General features: G+C 44.9%; 1 long non-coding RNA gene across 1 annotated transcript in view; it reads left to right on the top strand.

The window, feature by feature from the left end:
- The window catches only part of LOC144135144 (uncharacterized), a 29,044-nt gene extending 20,119 nt beyond the window's left edge, over positions 1-8,925 (top strand). Inside the window, exons 2-3 of the long non-coding RNA XR_013315392.1 lie at positions 4,962-5,053; positions 8,862-8,925. This is a non-coding gene — a long non-coding RNA (uncharacterized LOC144135144). The remainder of the gene's footprint in view (positions 1-4,961; positions 5,054-8,861) is intronic.
- The last annotated feature ends 6,831 nt before the right edge of the window (positions 8,926-15,756 follow it).

A 15,756-nucleotide genomic window follows, 5' to 3' on the forward strand; every position in this document is an offset into this window, starting at 1 on the left:
CTGAAATAATGCCCAAGTCCATCAGGCATTCAGTCTGCGTCGCTGATCTTCAAATAGCCTGCACATCCTCAAACATAACAACACGCGGGAGGCAAGTACAACTGACAGTAAACAAACTAACGACATGGGCAGATAAAAATGGTTTCAAGTTTTTCATGCAAAAGTCAATAGTTGTTCTGTTCTCGCTGAAAAGAGGTCTACACACTGATCCCATTCTTTATCTGAAAGAAGACACAATACCAGTAAATTTGAGCACAAATTTTCAGCAACAACTTTTCATAAAAACTTTTATTGCTGCCGCACATAAAAACCCTCAAAAAGAGTGCTTCCAAATCACTGACTATACTAACAATACTCTCAAGAAAAGACTGGGGCTCCGACAGGACATATCTGTTACAAATTTATCGCTCTGTAGCACGCTCTACCTATGACTATGGTAGTACAGTTTATAGATCAGCGAGACCATCGTACCTTAAACTACTGGATCCAGTACATAATTTAGGCTTGCGCCTTTTCACTGCTGCATACAGGACGACACCCATAAATAGTCTGTATGTAGAAACCAACGAACCATCACTTGCAGACAGAAGAGCTCATTCTCACATGCTCCTACATTCTAAAAATATGTTCACTGCAGAAACATGTTTGTTATCCCATCGCTACAAAGTGCCTATCTAGAATACTCTTTAACAATAAACCGAATGTTACCCGGCCACTGCTATTACGATTTGAAGAGATGTGCCAGAACCTTGGCGTGCTAGACATAATGCCAAACATTGCTCGAAGGCGAGGTTCACTGCCACTATGGTGCAATTTGCCTGAAATCTGTTATTTCACTCTTACACAGTTTCGCAAAAAACAAATTTCAGAACAAGCTATAATACAAGAATTCCTTGCACTCGAGGAAAAATACGATACTTTCACACTTTTTAATACAGGTGGTTCAAAAACAGATGCTCACGTTGGAAGCGCAGCGGTAGAAGGAAATTATAATAGAACATTAAAACTTCCACAGTGTGCATCCATCTTCACTACCGAATGCTATGCTATCCGTGTAGCCCTAGAAAAGAAATTAGAACCTCGCCAACAGGATTATATACACAGATTCACTAAGTGCATTTGCAGTCCTTCATTCTGGAAATGCAATAAATCCGCTGCTTGGCGACCTCATACTCAACTTTACAACAGCCATAACTCGAGGACAAACCATACGACTGTGCTGGGTACTAAGTAATGTCAGCATAAAGGGCAACGAAAGAGCAGGCTTGCGCGCTGATCAGACACGTGACAAGCAAGTTAAAAACGTAAATATGCCCTCTAAAGAATCCATGAAAATACTACACAGTAATGGAAACAAATGGCAGTCCGCTAGGTACAACGAGCTAAATAACAAGCTACTCTTAATAAAACCAGTTCTAGGTGAATGCAAGTCATGCGTGCACCAGAAACGTTACAAGAAAATAATTATCTGCCGCCTCCGTATAGGCGACACACAACTTTCTGCTAGCGAAAGAAGACAAAAGATTGTACATTTGGAGGGGAACTTACAGTCAATCACATTTTAATTTCATGTTCGGGGCTAAAAAAGCTACGGAAAAAAGTGTTTCTCTCCTTTTTATATCCAATGCACACCTGTTCAACCAGCATTGTTCTGTGGTGATAATGCAATCGCAGGCACGTTTTGCGTTTATAGATTTTTAACAGAAGCTAGTTTTCTTCACAAAAAGTAAATAATGACACAGTGCTTCCCCTGATGCACCTCAGCTACTTTCTCATTCCTGAGAAAAAGGCTAAGGTTATGATTTGCATTTGTTGTGAACCTCCAGTTCCTTGCCCAGCCCAGGACGGCTGAGGAGGCTACCCGATCTCTTTTGAAACTTGAAATGTTAGCTATTTATAAATCTACTTTTTCATCTCAATATTAGATAGAAGGAAATAACATTTTAAGCTTTCTACACTGCCATATTTTTTCACATATTTCTAAAAATCTAGAGAGTACAGTTTCATACACCTTGATCTTGGCGCATGATAGCCTTACTTGCTTATACGCCAATAACCACGAAGCAACATACAACACTGAAATGCTAGTGGCACTGGACGGCGTTTGGGAGGCACCCTCTGATTCGACGCCTTTGTGCAAACATTCTCCATCGTCCTAGACAAGGAGAACTACGTATGCATTGCAGGAAGTAGCGTATTCGTTAGCACACTCGGTGGCTGAACGGAAGCATGGTGGTTCGAATGCCATCTTGCACAATGATTTTTTCTTATCGAGTTGAAGAGCGTAAAGGATGGACGTACGGACAGACAGGCGGACGGACGCGAGCATGTACCATTAAAGGCTCTCGCCTTAATAGAGCCTGGTTACCTTGTTTATTTTTAATGACGTGTGTGGAGGTGGGGGGGGGGCGTGCAATATTTTCGGTGACTGTGCTCTAAGCTCACTGTATACAGCTACAACGGGCGTAAGATAATTTCTCTTGAAATCTCTTGCTGCCTTTCGCTGTTCAAACAGATGTGTCAGAGAGGTCAACTGTGCATATTCCTGGAGAATCAGCTTGTGTATTAGTTTTGGCAAGGCCATGCTGGTGCGCTTTGCATTCCTATTCAGTGTTTCAAGCGCCCTCCACTGCAGTCTCCTCAGCTGATATAACTGAGCCTGGTATAGTATCGTGGATTGAAGTACTGAACATACAAGACATCTGGCCGTCTCGGTCCTTGCCTCTCCACCCATATACATGATACGAATGGTCAAGTGCAGTGTAGTCTCTCCGGCTTTCTTTGTCCAATGGAGCTATTGTGTTCCTTTAACTGACTTATGTGCATATTTCTAGGCCAATGACTTTAAGTTAATCCGCATCTTGTAATGTATGGCTACCAATCATGAGTGTAAATCTTGCAGCTTGCTATTTTGTTCCAGGCAATATTGGACACTTGAATGTAGCTCGGCGTCTGTAGTGACAGTTCCAAGCCCGTTTCGCGGACGTACTCTTCCAGTGTGTTTAAGGCCTATTTTAAACGAATATTGAAAATTGTGCTAGAAAACTCTTCCACAAAATATTTGCCGTCATTAAATACTTCACAATATATCGTTTGCCACATGAACGATAATGGAGAACACGCTGAAAATTCAAAGTTATCCATAGGGCGCCGGTAAGTACCTCCATATCATGAAGTGCAACAAGAACTGACGCGCGGACATAAGAGAACAGCCCAGCCACGGTGCCTTAGTGGTTAGGGCGCTCGACTACTGATCCGGAGTTCCCGGGTTCGAACCCGACCACGGCGGCTGCGTTTTTATGGAGGACAAACGCTAAGGCGCCCGTGTGCTGTGCGATGTCAGTGCACGTTAAAGATCCCCAGGTGGTCGAAATTTTTCCGGAGCCCTCCACTACGGCACCTATTTTTCTTTTCTTCTTTCACTCCCTCCTTCATCCCTTCCCTTATGGCGCGGTTCAGGTGTCCAAAGATATATGAGACAGATACTGCGCTATTTCCTTTCCCCAAAATACCAATTATTATTATTATATGAGAACAGCAAACGTGCAATTTACAGTCACGATCGATTGACAGCAAGAGTAAACGTTGCATTTTTTAACTGTCTGCCTCTTTCATCCCTTGCTTGGCGGCTACCATTGTAGGTAGGGCCCACGTGACCGCCCAAATAAAGACGTACGACTTGGAGGTATTACGGAGCCCTTGACGGTGTCCTAAGACCAAGCCTCCCACCCGATGAAAACGATAGCCAGAACAACCAAACAGCGGCAGCTTTTTGCGACCTCAGAGATCGCAAAACGGAGAAGTCGATTATGTTTCCGCAACAACCACAAAATGTCTTCTCTAGATTGTGGGTGCTTATAATAATTTTCTGTTGTAAACACACTGGGCACCTGTATGAATAGAGAAAAGGGTGCTGACTTCAGCACTAAAGTCGGGCACATGGTCAGATAAGCACAACTGAAATACCTTGACATGAAACCACCCAACACTCCAAGCAGCCACAGAATTTTTGTGTGAAATCAAAATTTAAAACCGACTCTGGGCTCGAGGAACTCTGCCAGCAATGGAATCAGAGTGGTGTTCAGAATCTGTACAACAGTAAGAAAAGTGCGAGGGGAAGGCCACAAATCTTCGTCTGCGTTACTTTACTTTTTCGCAATGTGTCCGAAGTGAAGCAGAGGCTATTGGCTCGGCGCAACGCGTCGTCTTACAGACTTGTTTGTCTAACGAGTAAGCGAGGACATCACGCCTCTGGGAGTTGTCGGTCTCCTGACATCCTCGGGCTCATAGCTTCCTTTCCTCTGGAAATAACTTGTGAGATAAGCTGTAACTAAAGAAATGAACTTAAAGCTGCTAAGGTGGAACAGTAAGAAATGAGCTTGGCTCTGTACCGCCATAAACAGAAAATTTCTCGAGAAAGTGACACAGAAGAAAATTTGACTAGCTTTTAGAAAACGTAATCAAAATTGACTATGGACTTCAGCAATGAAGTTGCAGAGAAATGCAAATGATAAACCACGCCAAAGTAGATAGTTTTCATAGATAGAAAAACCCTATTTCATACACAGATCACATTCAGACCCATAAATTCAATGCGTAACCCGGCGCTGCGCGGCATATGTAAACGGTGTAAGTTATCCATAGAGAGCTCGCAGCAACCATCGTCCTACACATGAAGAGTGATAAAAAATTTCCAGTTCACGCAAACTGAGCTTCTGGAGCGTTTTTTCGCGGCGATTTTAAAAGATGTATTTAGAGGTTTGTATCGGGAACAGTTTGGGCAAAAGTTCAGGCAGAGAAACTCGGTTCCCTCCTATCTGCATGTTACGCCGCCCTGTTAAGTAACTTGGGAAAACAATTGCTATGAACGATTGCTGAACCATTGTAGAAAACTAAGTGCGAATATTTTGTCATATGTTGAAATGTGCCCTGTTTTGCACATTTCTTTGTTATCGTTGCAGGATATCAAAATATCATCTAAAGAATAAAAAATGCAGCGTTATCTCGGGGTTGCGGTCATCTTCCTCCTGTGCATGCACATCATGGTGCCAAGGTATGTAGCCGAGATGTCGCGAACATGATTCCGACGGCGGGAACTTATCAAGGGCTGCATATTTTGAAGCTTACCCCCTGGCGGGTGGAGGGGTGGTATAGAATTATGCGCTATACACCGCTCCACGGAACGCTGTTCGCGGGTAGCCATATTGCTTACTTGACTTATGTGTGCCTGTGTCGTCGGCCCAGAGAAACAATGACGCGAGCACTGGTACGTGTGGTCAGGAGATTGTAATAAGCACATGTTGTGTCTCAACCACGTAAACATTCGAAAGATGGAAAAAAACCTTCAGTGTATCGCTCGAGGGACTGCTGGAGCACGTAAACCGACTGCAATGACTTAATAAAGGCAGTATTAGACGAAACACTTAGTATGCATCTTGCCAATACAAAGAGGAGGAACGTTTAAAATCCGCACCAGTGCGATATCAAATGGCAGAGAGATACAGTAGGCAAAGTCAAGTTAACAACTGAACGCCACAGAAGAATCAAAGCTTGTTAAAAAGGTCGCTACAAAAAAGAAAACTCTCGTATCGTTTAGCATTACATAAGAAATACCACACCATAAAAAACATCAAATCGTAGCGCCAGAAATATAACTGCTTTTACCGGGATAAAGCGCTGTTACACCTTTTCTGTGTTTAAACTAAGCTGTTCGCAAAGACGATGATTTATTGTGGTTGACGATATTTGTTCGCAGTGTGTTTCATTCACTTACTGCAATACCAGCTGCGAATATATACATTTTACTCTGCGAACGAAAATCAGGCGGCCTTTCGTGCGCATCATCTAGGCTAGGTGAGCTGTGAGGCAGAGGAAAGATTTCATTCCAGGAGAATGGCTGGATGCTATGGTAAAACGCATGCTGGGATGAAAACAGGGCAAACCTTCTACGCGTTTCAAGAGTTTAAAGATTCAAGGTGCGCTTCAGTGTTGCTGCTCTGTGATGGCGCAAGATGACAGAGCCAATCTGGCTGCTTTATTCTGTACTGTCTAACGCGCATATCTAAGATTTCCGGGAAAATGACGCCACTTAATTGAGTAGAATATATATGCGCATCCAAACGCTGAGAATGCGAGTTAACATGCTCCACCAATAAATTACCAAACATTACCAAATTAATGTTCAACAGTCTAGCAGGGAAACAGCAGTTCACAACTGGTGGCGAGGTAGGGAAGGTGGTGAAGGAATATGTCCACTTACGGTAGGTAGTTCCAGCTGCTCCGGATCATAAGAAAGAAAAATGAGAAGAATAAGAATGGGGTGGAGCGCTTATGACAGGTTCTCTCAGATCATTAATGGCAGTTTACCGATATCCCTGAAGAGAAAAGTGTACAACAGCTGTATTTTACCGGTACTCAGCAACGGGGTAAAAGCACGGAGGTAAACAAAAAGGTTCAGACCAAATTTAGGACAACGCAGCAAGCTACGGAAAGAAAAATGATAGGTGTAATGTTAAGAGACCGGAATCGGGCAAAGAAGGTGAGGGAACATACCCAGGTTAATGACATCCTAGTCAAAATAAAGAGGAAAAAATGGGCTTCGGCAGGGTATGTAATGCAGTAGCAAGATAACAGCTTGCCCTTAAGGTTAACCGAGTGCATTCCAAGAGAAGGCATGCGTAGCAGGAGACGGCAGAAATTTAGCTGGTCGGATGAAATACAGAAGTTTACGGGCATAGGGTGGGCGCAGCTGGCAAAGAACAGGGTTAATTGGAGACATATGAGAGAGGCCTTTGCCCTGCAGTGGGTGTAGTAAGGCAGATGACGATGATAATGATGATGATGGTGATGAAGATGGGGACTAAATTCTGGCAATGAACACTGACAGAATATATTTAACCGCTTCGACGAAGGTTCATTTCAAAAAATTGTTTCGGCTGGTGCGTGGCGGGCATGGAGAGAAAGGTGACGTCTGATTTTGCACGCGTTCGCATGACTACACAGAGCACATTTCCTTACCTTTGTAATTCAATATTCTGAAATAAAAGTGTTCTTTGCATGTCAGAGGCAAATAATTTTATTCCAGCAAAAAGAGTTGCCCGGATCACAGTGCTCTTCCTCGACCTGTCACTTTTATAGACAGCATAACACAACGCTAAACAACATAATAGAGATTAGAAAATCAGAGAACATCACCACGATAAAAATAATAACAAGAATAGTAGTTTTCCAGACGCGGCCCAAGGAAAAAAAATGGTGCAGAAAGGGCAGATTATTACTATTTTAAAAATTGTGAATAAGATCTGAACACATTTTCTGATTAATGAAGACTGTGCTGAGGAAAGCACGAAAGAAACCCTACCAATTGGTTCTCCTTTTTTAATGTGTTACATTTTACCCTATTTTAAATGGCGGTCCTTTTTCCTTGACAAAAGCAATATCTCGTGGGTAAAGAAAGCTTTGAAAATTTCGGGTTTGGCTTTGGACATATCAATCCAAGTGCGATGAAGTATTGGCTTCATAAGCAGGTCCATTAAAAATGGCCTGGTCTAAACATGTTGGTCGTTCTATCCTAAGGTTAATGAAAAAAATTACCTAAACAGCTCAGTTAAACAACCGGTGCGTGCCGGCGGAGGAGGCGGCGATAGATGCTTCGCGCTTCCTATTCCTACGCTATCGCTGCCGCCCAGTGCTCTTAGCGCGAACCTTGTCCGCGATGGCAGTTCCTGAAGTTGCCCTTCACGCGTTGTCGAGAGTCCCTCTCGTGGCTGGGGGGTCTTCGTCGGCCGCAGTTCCTCTGAGTTTACGGCGTCGATCGGCTTCTAGCGCTGCGGCGAGCAAAACTGGGTATTGTCGATAGCGAGTCTCGCAAACACGAGCGCGGCGACCGTCGTTTTAATTTATTTTTCATTGGTTTGAAGTTTGAAAAATATATGCTTGTCCAGGTTCTCTCCTACGTCCATTTATATTTTTACCTTTCTCTTGAAAAGGCGATTAAAGGGGTATTAAAAGAGCAGCTACTGCGCCACATGCGCACGCTGGTTTTCTCGTTTACTTTTTTACCCTGCTTTCCGCAGAGAGAATCTTGGACGGAATCTCTCACCGAGCACTTCGCTTACGAGATGCAGCCGCTCGGGAGAAAGAGAAACACTGACCCGATTAGACGGGCTCACGTTGCCGATCACCTTCGTGGCATCGGTAGCGATAGGCTAGCAGCGTCGCTGCGCTGACCTCCTCTTTCAGTCTCTCTGTCGGCAACACCATCCCTCCTTTTTCATCGTCTACTTCTTCCCTGTTTCTCCCACCGCGGATCCCCCCCCCCCCCACCCCGCTCGACACTGCAGCTTTCCCTCCTGGCCCCTTCGACCGGTCACATTGGACGGGCTTCATCCACGCGTTGGCTCGAGGTGGGCTCCGAAATTGCAGCACATTGCGTGAAAAAACAATTTTTCAGCACCCGATGTCTGCTGTGTGAACACACGCACAGACGGAAGCAAGGTGCTTTAGACGGTTCTATGGCAAAAGAACACTTATCATTCTGATGAGCAGCCTTGGTTACTTGGGCAAAGTAACGCTATTTCGACTTGACGAAGGCTTTGGATTTGATACATTTAAGCCTACAGCCACCACGAAAGTGCTTGTTGCACAGCCTCCGGTCTGAAAGCAACATGATTTTCTTTCTTTTAATCATTCATAAAATGTAAGAAATGTTCTGAACCATGCTTAGCCCGATATTTACAGAATCATGTGCCAAAAAGAAACGTCAACGTCTTCTCAACATTTTGCAGTACTGTTATGTAGGCGATAAGATGTTAAGGTAGCAAAACTGCGTCTATTAATTTTATATATTTTGTGGTATGCAGGGTGGAAGGCTGCGACTCAAAGTTGAGGCCAAGTAGAGATAAGAAAAACTCATGTGTCGGAAAAGTAAGTGCTGGCTCCTCCTCATTCACAGATGCTTCAACGGTTGCTCTGTGGTAAACGACACCGATTTCACTAGTGACGTCATATGGGTTGTGTTTGTTGAATTTCATAAGTACCTAATTGATACGAAATATCGAAAAGATCAGTGTAAATTCGCTCAAGATTCGCTCTAGGTTGTGGTGCCTTGATAAATGGAATACTGAGGACGAATCCTCCTTGAACTTGCCCCAATGGGCAACACAGTTTTAGTACTCTCCGTTTTGCTGATGGCATTGCCTTCCTCATTAACTCAAAGGTGGACTGCAAAGTACGATTGAAAAATGTGAACTAGCCTCAATCTTTTCGGAAGCACGAAAATTTTTACGATAGGCAGTGAAAGATAGAAAAAATTGTTCAGGAATAGATCTATCTAGACCAGGTAGTAACCACGAACCCGGAACAAACGGATGAGATAAATACTGCAATGAATGGGATAGAATGCACTTGAAAGGTACTCTCCAGCCACAAATAACAACTCACTTGTGTGCTTCGGGAAGAAAGAATAACAACAGGCTTAACTGCCCAGTACTCACCTATGGTGCGGAAAATTAATGGCTAACGAAAAGGCCGGAAAATTAACTGAGGAGAGTGCTGCGAACTACAGAAAGGGAAATAATAGATGTAACGTTAAGAGAGAGAAAGAGGAAATAATGGGTCAGGAAAGAAATGCGAGTTCATGGTATGTAAAAATCGAAGAAAGAATAGGTATTGGTAGTACTTGCAAACTGACCATGAGATAGTGGTAAGTCTTTTAGGCTGACGGAGCACTTTCTAAGTAATGTAAAGGGCAGCGTGGGGTAATAGGAAGTCAGCTGGGTGCTTATAGCTGGTAAAAAAAGGTTGCCTCAACGCATATGGAAGAGGTCTTTGCTTTACAGTGGATGCAGCTAGGCTGATAATGATGGCAACGATTATGGAAAATTTAAGTTTTCCTGTAATGAAAAATTAGCAGAAACTGGGCCAATAACGAAGACATCCTTATCGCGGGAGCCTTATACACTGCAAAGCTGAAAACAAGGACAACCAAGTGTCGTCCGCGCAGGTTGTTCTAAAACGTAGAGTGTGATTAGGTTAGTTTAAAATTCATGCTCAGCATAGCCGATAATGATGTCTTATGCGTCTTGATGTTGCAGTGTATTTTCATCATGGTTGTTAATGCTTTTATTACCGTAGGCAGAAAAAAAAACGCTGAGCGCTAAATAAAACAGTGACATCATTCGATGTACTCACCAATGCCACAATTTTCAACGTTGGTGGTGGAAAAAACTTGAAACTGAACTGTAGTTTCCGTAATCACCGTTCAGAATGGAATGGGTATAATGCCTAGCCTTAGGAATCCATCTGAAAAGCTTTCTGTCAACGCAATGCAGTCGGCTTGTGAAAACAGCGGGAGTGCCGACTCGTGTCGGCACTCCCGCCGACACGAGTTTTTCTTCTTTCTAGCCTATGAAATCTACGTGTTCACTAACTGTAACATCTTTTTATTACGACATGGTGCTCCATTGATATTGGCTAACTACAATTGGTAGTTTATGGCTTTTCAACGGCCTACAAGACACAGAAAGGAGACAGAACACAGCATGTGACTTTGTGCTAAAGTTCTAAAAAAGAGGTGCAAGTTTCATCCGCTAGTCTCAAGACCAGGCTATTGGGTTTGGTTGACGCGCGATACTGAGTTTTATTGACGATTTCCTTTGGCCTCTGAACGCGGCGCCGCCTTCGAGAGCCAAAGCCCATGCTCTTAATGGCTCATATCGCATCTCGTAGAGCTGCTGCCATTAGCTGCTCCTAATCCATGGACATCACATATTAAGAAGAAGAGCAATTCGAACAGGTGGTCATCCAATAATTATTTCTTGTCGTTGGAGATATGAAGGCGCTGTGTTCTGACGGCATCCAGACAACAAAGCTGCATGGTCACCTTGAAAATTCACGCCCTTGGGTCGAAGTGGTTTACACTCTTTGTTTTCATGGGCCTTCGAACAGATGTCGCATCGGCGCGGACTGTGACAGATCTCCGCCATGAGGCCAAACCGCTCACGCTTGAAGAATCTAAGGGGAATATCTAAGTACTCTTGAACGGATGACTTTTAGATCGCAAGTCCACCCTTTTCGGCATAGGGCGATCATCTCAGAACGTGAGAATCACGAAGTAAAAGGACAGGACTCCTCCTCTCCATCCTCTTGGCGGCGGAATCTTGTCTGACGTTTAGCTAGTATCAGTCCAGGGTCTCTCAAAAATGCTAGCATCTGCCCATAACGGCACTGAAGCGGTACAGTACGTATTTTCCTTACGTTCATTTTGTATGTCTCAGGTATGAAGGTTACGGCACCTGTGCCCGCCACATCTGTTAGCAATAGAAGACGCTTGGCAGCAGCGTAGGAAGCAACACTAAGAGAAGCTCTTGCCTTTGTTCACTCTTAGTGATGTTACTTTCTTTTTGGAGGCTTTCCATATTTCTGATGACCCGCTGTTCAGAATAACCTGTTTAAACTTTCTGCACTCCTTTGACAGGCGAAACATTAGGAATTCTTTCAGTCTGTTTGTTCTTATATGTGACTAGTGTAAGCGGTACCTCGTCACATTCCTTATCCTTTCGTTCACTAACTACATAGTCAAATGTGCTATCATACCTGCAGCTGTCCTGCAGATGGAGCTTCTAGCTTGTTCTTCACTTCATCGTCTTCATTCATAACTCTTAGCGTTTTTACTGATGCTCCAGCACCTTCAAGTACCAGTAATGGGGGCTTCAAAACGCTAGGCGCCACTTGCGAGGTAAACGGCTCCTGAGTGCACATGGGAGTAGCATCCATGGTGCTCATATTACCACGAGCAGCATTGGGTTCAGAGGGCTATTCCCGGCCATCAACCACTTATGTGGCTAAAGGCGCGCAAAAACCGACATAAGCACTTCGAACCTGGCACCCGAGCTACCGGATTCTCTCGGAACTGCTTCCTGTTCCCACAAGGGCCAGTGAGCTCACGAAACAAACATAAACGATGCTCTTATTGAAGGGGTAAATCAGTTTAAATTCCGCGGTGTCATAAAGGCAACTGACTTAAAAAGGATCAGCGCTTTGAATACACCATCAGCAAGGCAATTAGAACACTTGGAATGATAGAAAAACATTAACATGGCAACACCTTAAATAAAAACTTAAAATGCACAGCACACTAGTCAGACCGCAGCTGGAATATGGCTGTGTTATATGGAAACCGCATCAGCTTTCTTTAACACAGTCACTCGAATCATTACAGAACCGTGCGACTTCTTTTGTAAGAAGCAACTACACTCGTAACAGTATTACGCAGCTCCGAAACTCCTTGAATCTTCAAACTTTGCAGCAACGACGACACAGTTATCTCCTTCAATACTTTTTTCAAAGTGTAAAACATCACTATCCACTTCCGACACGAACAGCTTCGCCCTTCATCGCATATATTTCAATGCCTCGATCACCCATTCAAACATATATTTATCGAATTCCAGGAATAACTAGTTCAAATTTGCACCATTGCTGCTAGGCATTAAACTTGGGAACGAGCTTCCAACAGACGTACCGTCTATTAATAAGTATGTTGCTTCTTGGGCTGCTTCATCATCTGTATATGCCCGTAGTTTTGTGTTCCGTGTTCTGTTTTAGCGTATAGTAATGTGCCCTCCCCCCTTCCCTTCTGTAACACCCCTTGTGGGTCTTTGAAGGTACTCTAAATAATTAAAAACAGAATCACAAAATGCGAGAAGTTGCAAGAGTGCCTGAGTAGAGCGTTCGAACAGATACACTTCTTCATTAGTAAGATTATTAGTTATGGGGTAGAATCAGCGAAAAAAGTCAAAGGTAAACATGCCACACTTATCTTTAGTGGCATGGGAGGTTATTTAAATTTAAGTAGAGCTGTTTCCTGCGGTATGCCTAACCAAAATGATTGTGTTGTTTTATAATGCGTAAATTATTTTTTTTTAGGTCTGCGGTTCAGGAGGAGCATCCGGAAGCGGTTGTAAGTGCATCGGCAACGATAATCCGTGGTGCAACGGATACTGCACCAAAGAATAGAGCACGAAAATACGTTAAAATCTTTTCGACTCTGCAATTAAATCAGCGAATTTTTGTCTTACTGAGCGGCTTGTTTTGCATGCAGGCCTGCATTGTAGTGCAGCATCGTCTAATGAAGCCGCACGCTTAAAACATGCCAAAACTTGTCGAAATAAACGTTTAAAGAACTGGCAGCGCGGAGCCATCAAGGTTACGATACCTAGAATAGAGGTACTCTACCACCGTTGCTGCCTGTTCCGCTGTGTGTGAGCGCCATTGGACGTTTGTCAAGACAAAGCAGTGAGCGTTCAGTTACAATTGCTGCTTACGTCACTGTCAGGACATCTCTGTAGCCTATAGGTGTTGCAAATGTAACAAGTTCTCGCATGTCACTCACGCGTCAGTGGGGGGCGTACTCACCACGCGGCAAAGTAGCGCATTATGTAGAAAACCTGTGCCGAAGCTCAAGGCGGAGCAGTTTGCGTGTTAACTCGGGCAAGAACTTTCTAGAGGCAGTCAAACACACAGCATAGGCTATGCTTTCGGTAGCAGCCAGATAGAGAGCAGACGCGGAAAAGAAACCGCACGTTTCCATACAACTACTTCTAACCCCCAACCCCTACGCAGACACGTTTAGATGGTCCGAGAGGGGTGCCAAGGCGGTGGCCACGATGTTAAGACCACGCGTCAGGCCCGCTAGCATCAAAGCTTGCGGGACGCGCATGGCCCGAGCTTCGTACACGCAGTGGATTCTTAGTCGTGCGGAAGAGCTGCGAGTTGCGTGGGAGCTGTAAGTTAGAAGAGTCACAAGGTTACCCATAAATAGCTTATTTTTATAATAATTTATAATATTTATAATTTATTTTGTCTCCTTAATATGTGAGAAGGATCTTCGATGCTTCATTCATGAGCAACCTAACCTCCCCAGGTTGCTCTCTTTAGTATTCCCTACAAGACTTCCTTGTACCGCGGCTGCGTAGCTGCGGCGTGGCGACGCAAAGCGCAAGGTTGACGGTGATGGTGTCCGTGAAAGGTGTTTCGACCGTGCTCCTCTCGACGCAGGTACTCGCCGATATCTTGCGGACGTTGGCCGAAGCGTGGTCGCTGTGCGTCAACGGCAATTCCACGAAGATCGATACATCGGTACGGTCAGGGACGTGAACATGCCAGCCTCACCGCAATGGAAGGACAACAGCCGGTTTTCGGAAGTCCTCCGGACGTAGCATTTTCTGGGACTTGAGCGTCGCTCTTAGTCTTGGCGGGAGGGCGCAGGGAGGAGGCGTTCTGAAACAAGTAATACATCTCAGAGAGGACGTAGGGGGTGTCGATAGGGCTGATGAGTGCGTATGGCAGCGGCGTTGGTCATCGCCTGGGGTTCTGTAGCCACCGGGGTGCGAAGTGCTTGCAGCACTTCTTCCCGCATCACATTCATGAGAGTCGCTGCTTGGGGCTGTGCGGAGAATGGCAGCAATCGTCATAGCTCCTCGAAGACGATTTCGCAGATAACTTCTGGCAAGGTGCCGCTGGTGGTGGTCACAGTGTCCGGACGAATTGCAGATACATAAGCAGAGCGGTTGTACTGCCGAGTCCGGACGTCATGGGTCTTCTCTATGGTGCAGCGTTCTTGCCTGAATTCCTCAACATTTTTTTGACGGCGGGCGGACGAGGCTGCCAAAGAGTTGTGCTTTTACGCCGCGCATTAAAAACTTAAATTTCTTTTCCTGAGTCATATCGGGATCATCATGGCGGAAGGAGTGCTTCATTTCTTCCACGTATCCGGGTACGGGCTCTTTTGGAAGCTCTCTCCTGAACTCGCGGAGTCGTGCGGCTCTTTATTTCTTCACGACAGTGCTGAATGTCTTCAAAAGTTCTCCCTTGAATAGCCCCACATCGTTAGGGAAGCCTCGTGGTTTTAATACCACTTGCGCGCTGAGCCCGCCTCTGAGAAAAGGGTATACACTAACTTAGTGATATCATACGAACTGTCGAACGATGCAACGCGCTCAAATGGTCCAACAATTCATCGGGATCTTCACCTGGAGACCCAATGAATGTTCGCGGCATTTCCGGCTGCTGCAGGACCATCGGGGTCAGCGTCTTTGAAGATGGCATGGTTGACGTTGCGGCGTCTTTTCATTGTCAGGTGCGATCCGACAGGGCTGCTTTCCCTCACTCAGGCTCAGGCTGCTTTCTCTGGAGACGTACATCGGCTGGCTCGGGAAACTGCTGGCTCGTCCTTCGGTGCGAAACGCAGAGGGCTGGCGTCACGACTTGAAGGTTGTTTCCGGTACAAGAACGGTTTCCCAACACCTCTACGAGATGTCACGAAGTGGTGACTGCGATCCGGAGAGCAGGAAGACAGCTAAAATGGCGTATAAACAAAACTCTTTATGTTGGAGACTTGTGCCCACAATGAACTGAGTCACTCGGCGGCGGCGTAGCAACAAGCGTGCTCGACGGTCGTCGAACAGAATGCCCGCCGCTCCCTACCGTGCTCATTTCAAAGCTGATAGCGAATTTTCAGATAAAGCGCTCAAAGTTATTAGAACATTCTTGAACGAAGTAGGATTGGCTCCACCTAGAAGCGATCAATCAAGAAAAATCTGGTCGCGTCTTGCATCCACAAATTCATACAGGGGCGCGGCGGCAGCTCTGAGGAATGAACACACAATGAGGCACAACCCAGTTTGACAAATATACGGCTTACCACAGGTAAGCGGTATGGAGTATACGGCGTTCTTAGAACATCCTACGAATCGC

The sequence above is a fragment of the Amblyomma americanum genome, chromosome 5 (assembly GCF_052857255.1).
Source record: "Amblyomma americanum isolate KBUSLIRL-KWMA chromosome 5, ASM5285725v1, whole genome shotgun sequence".
Classification (NCBI taxonomy): Eukaryota; Metazoa; Arthropoda; class Arachnida; order Ixodida; family Ixodidae; genus Amblyomma; species Amblyomma americanum.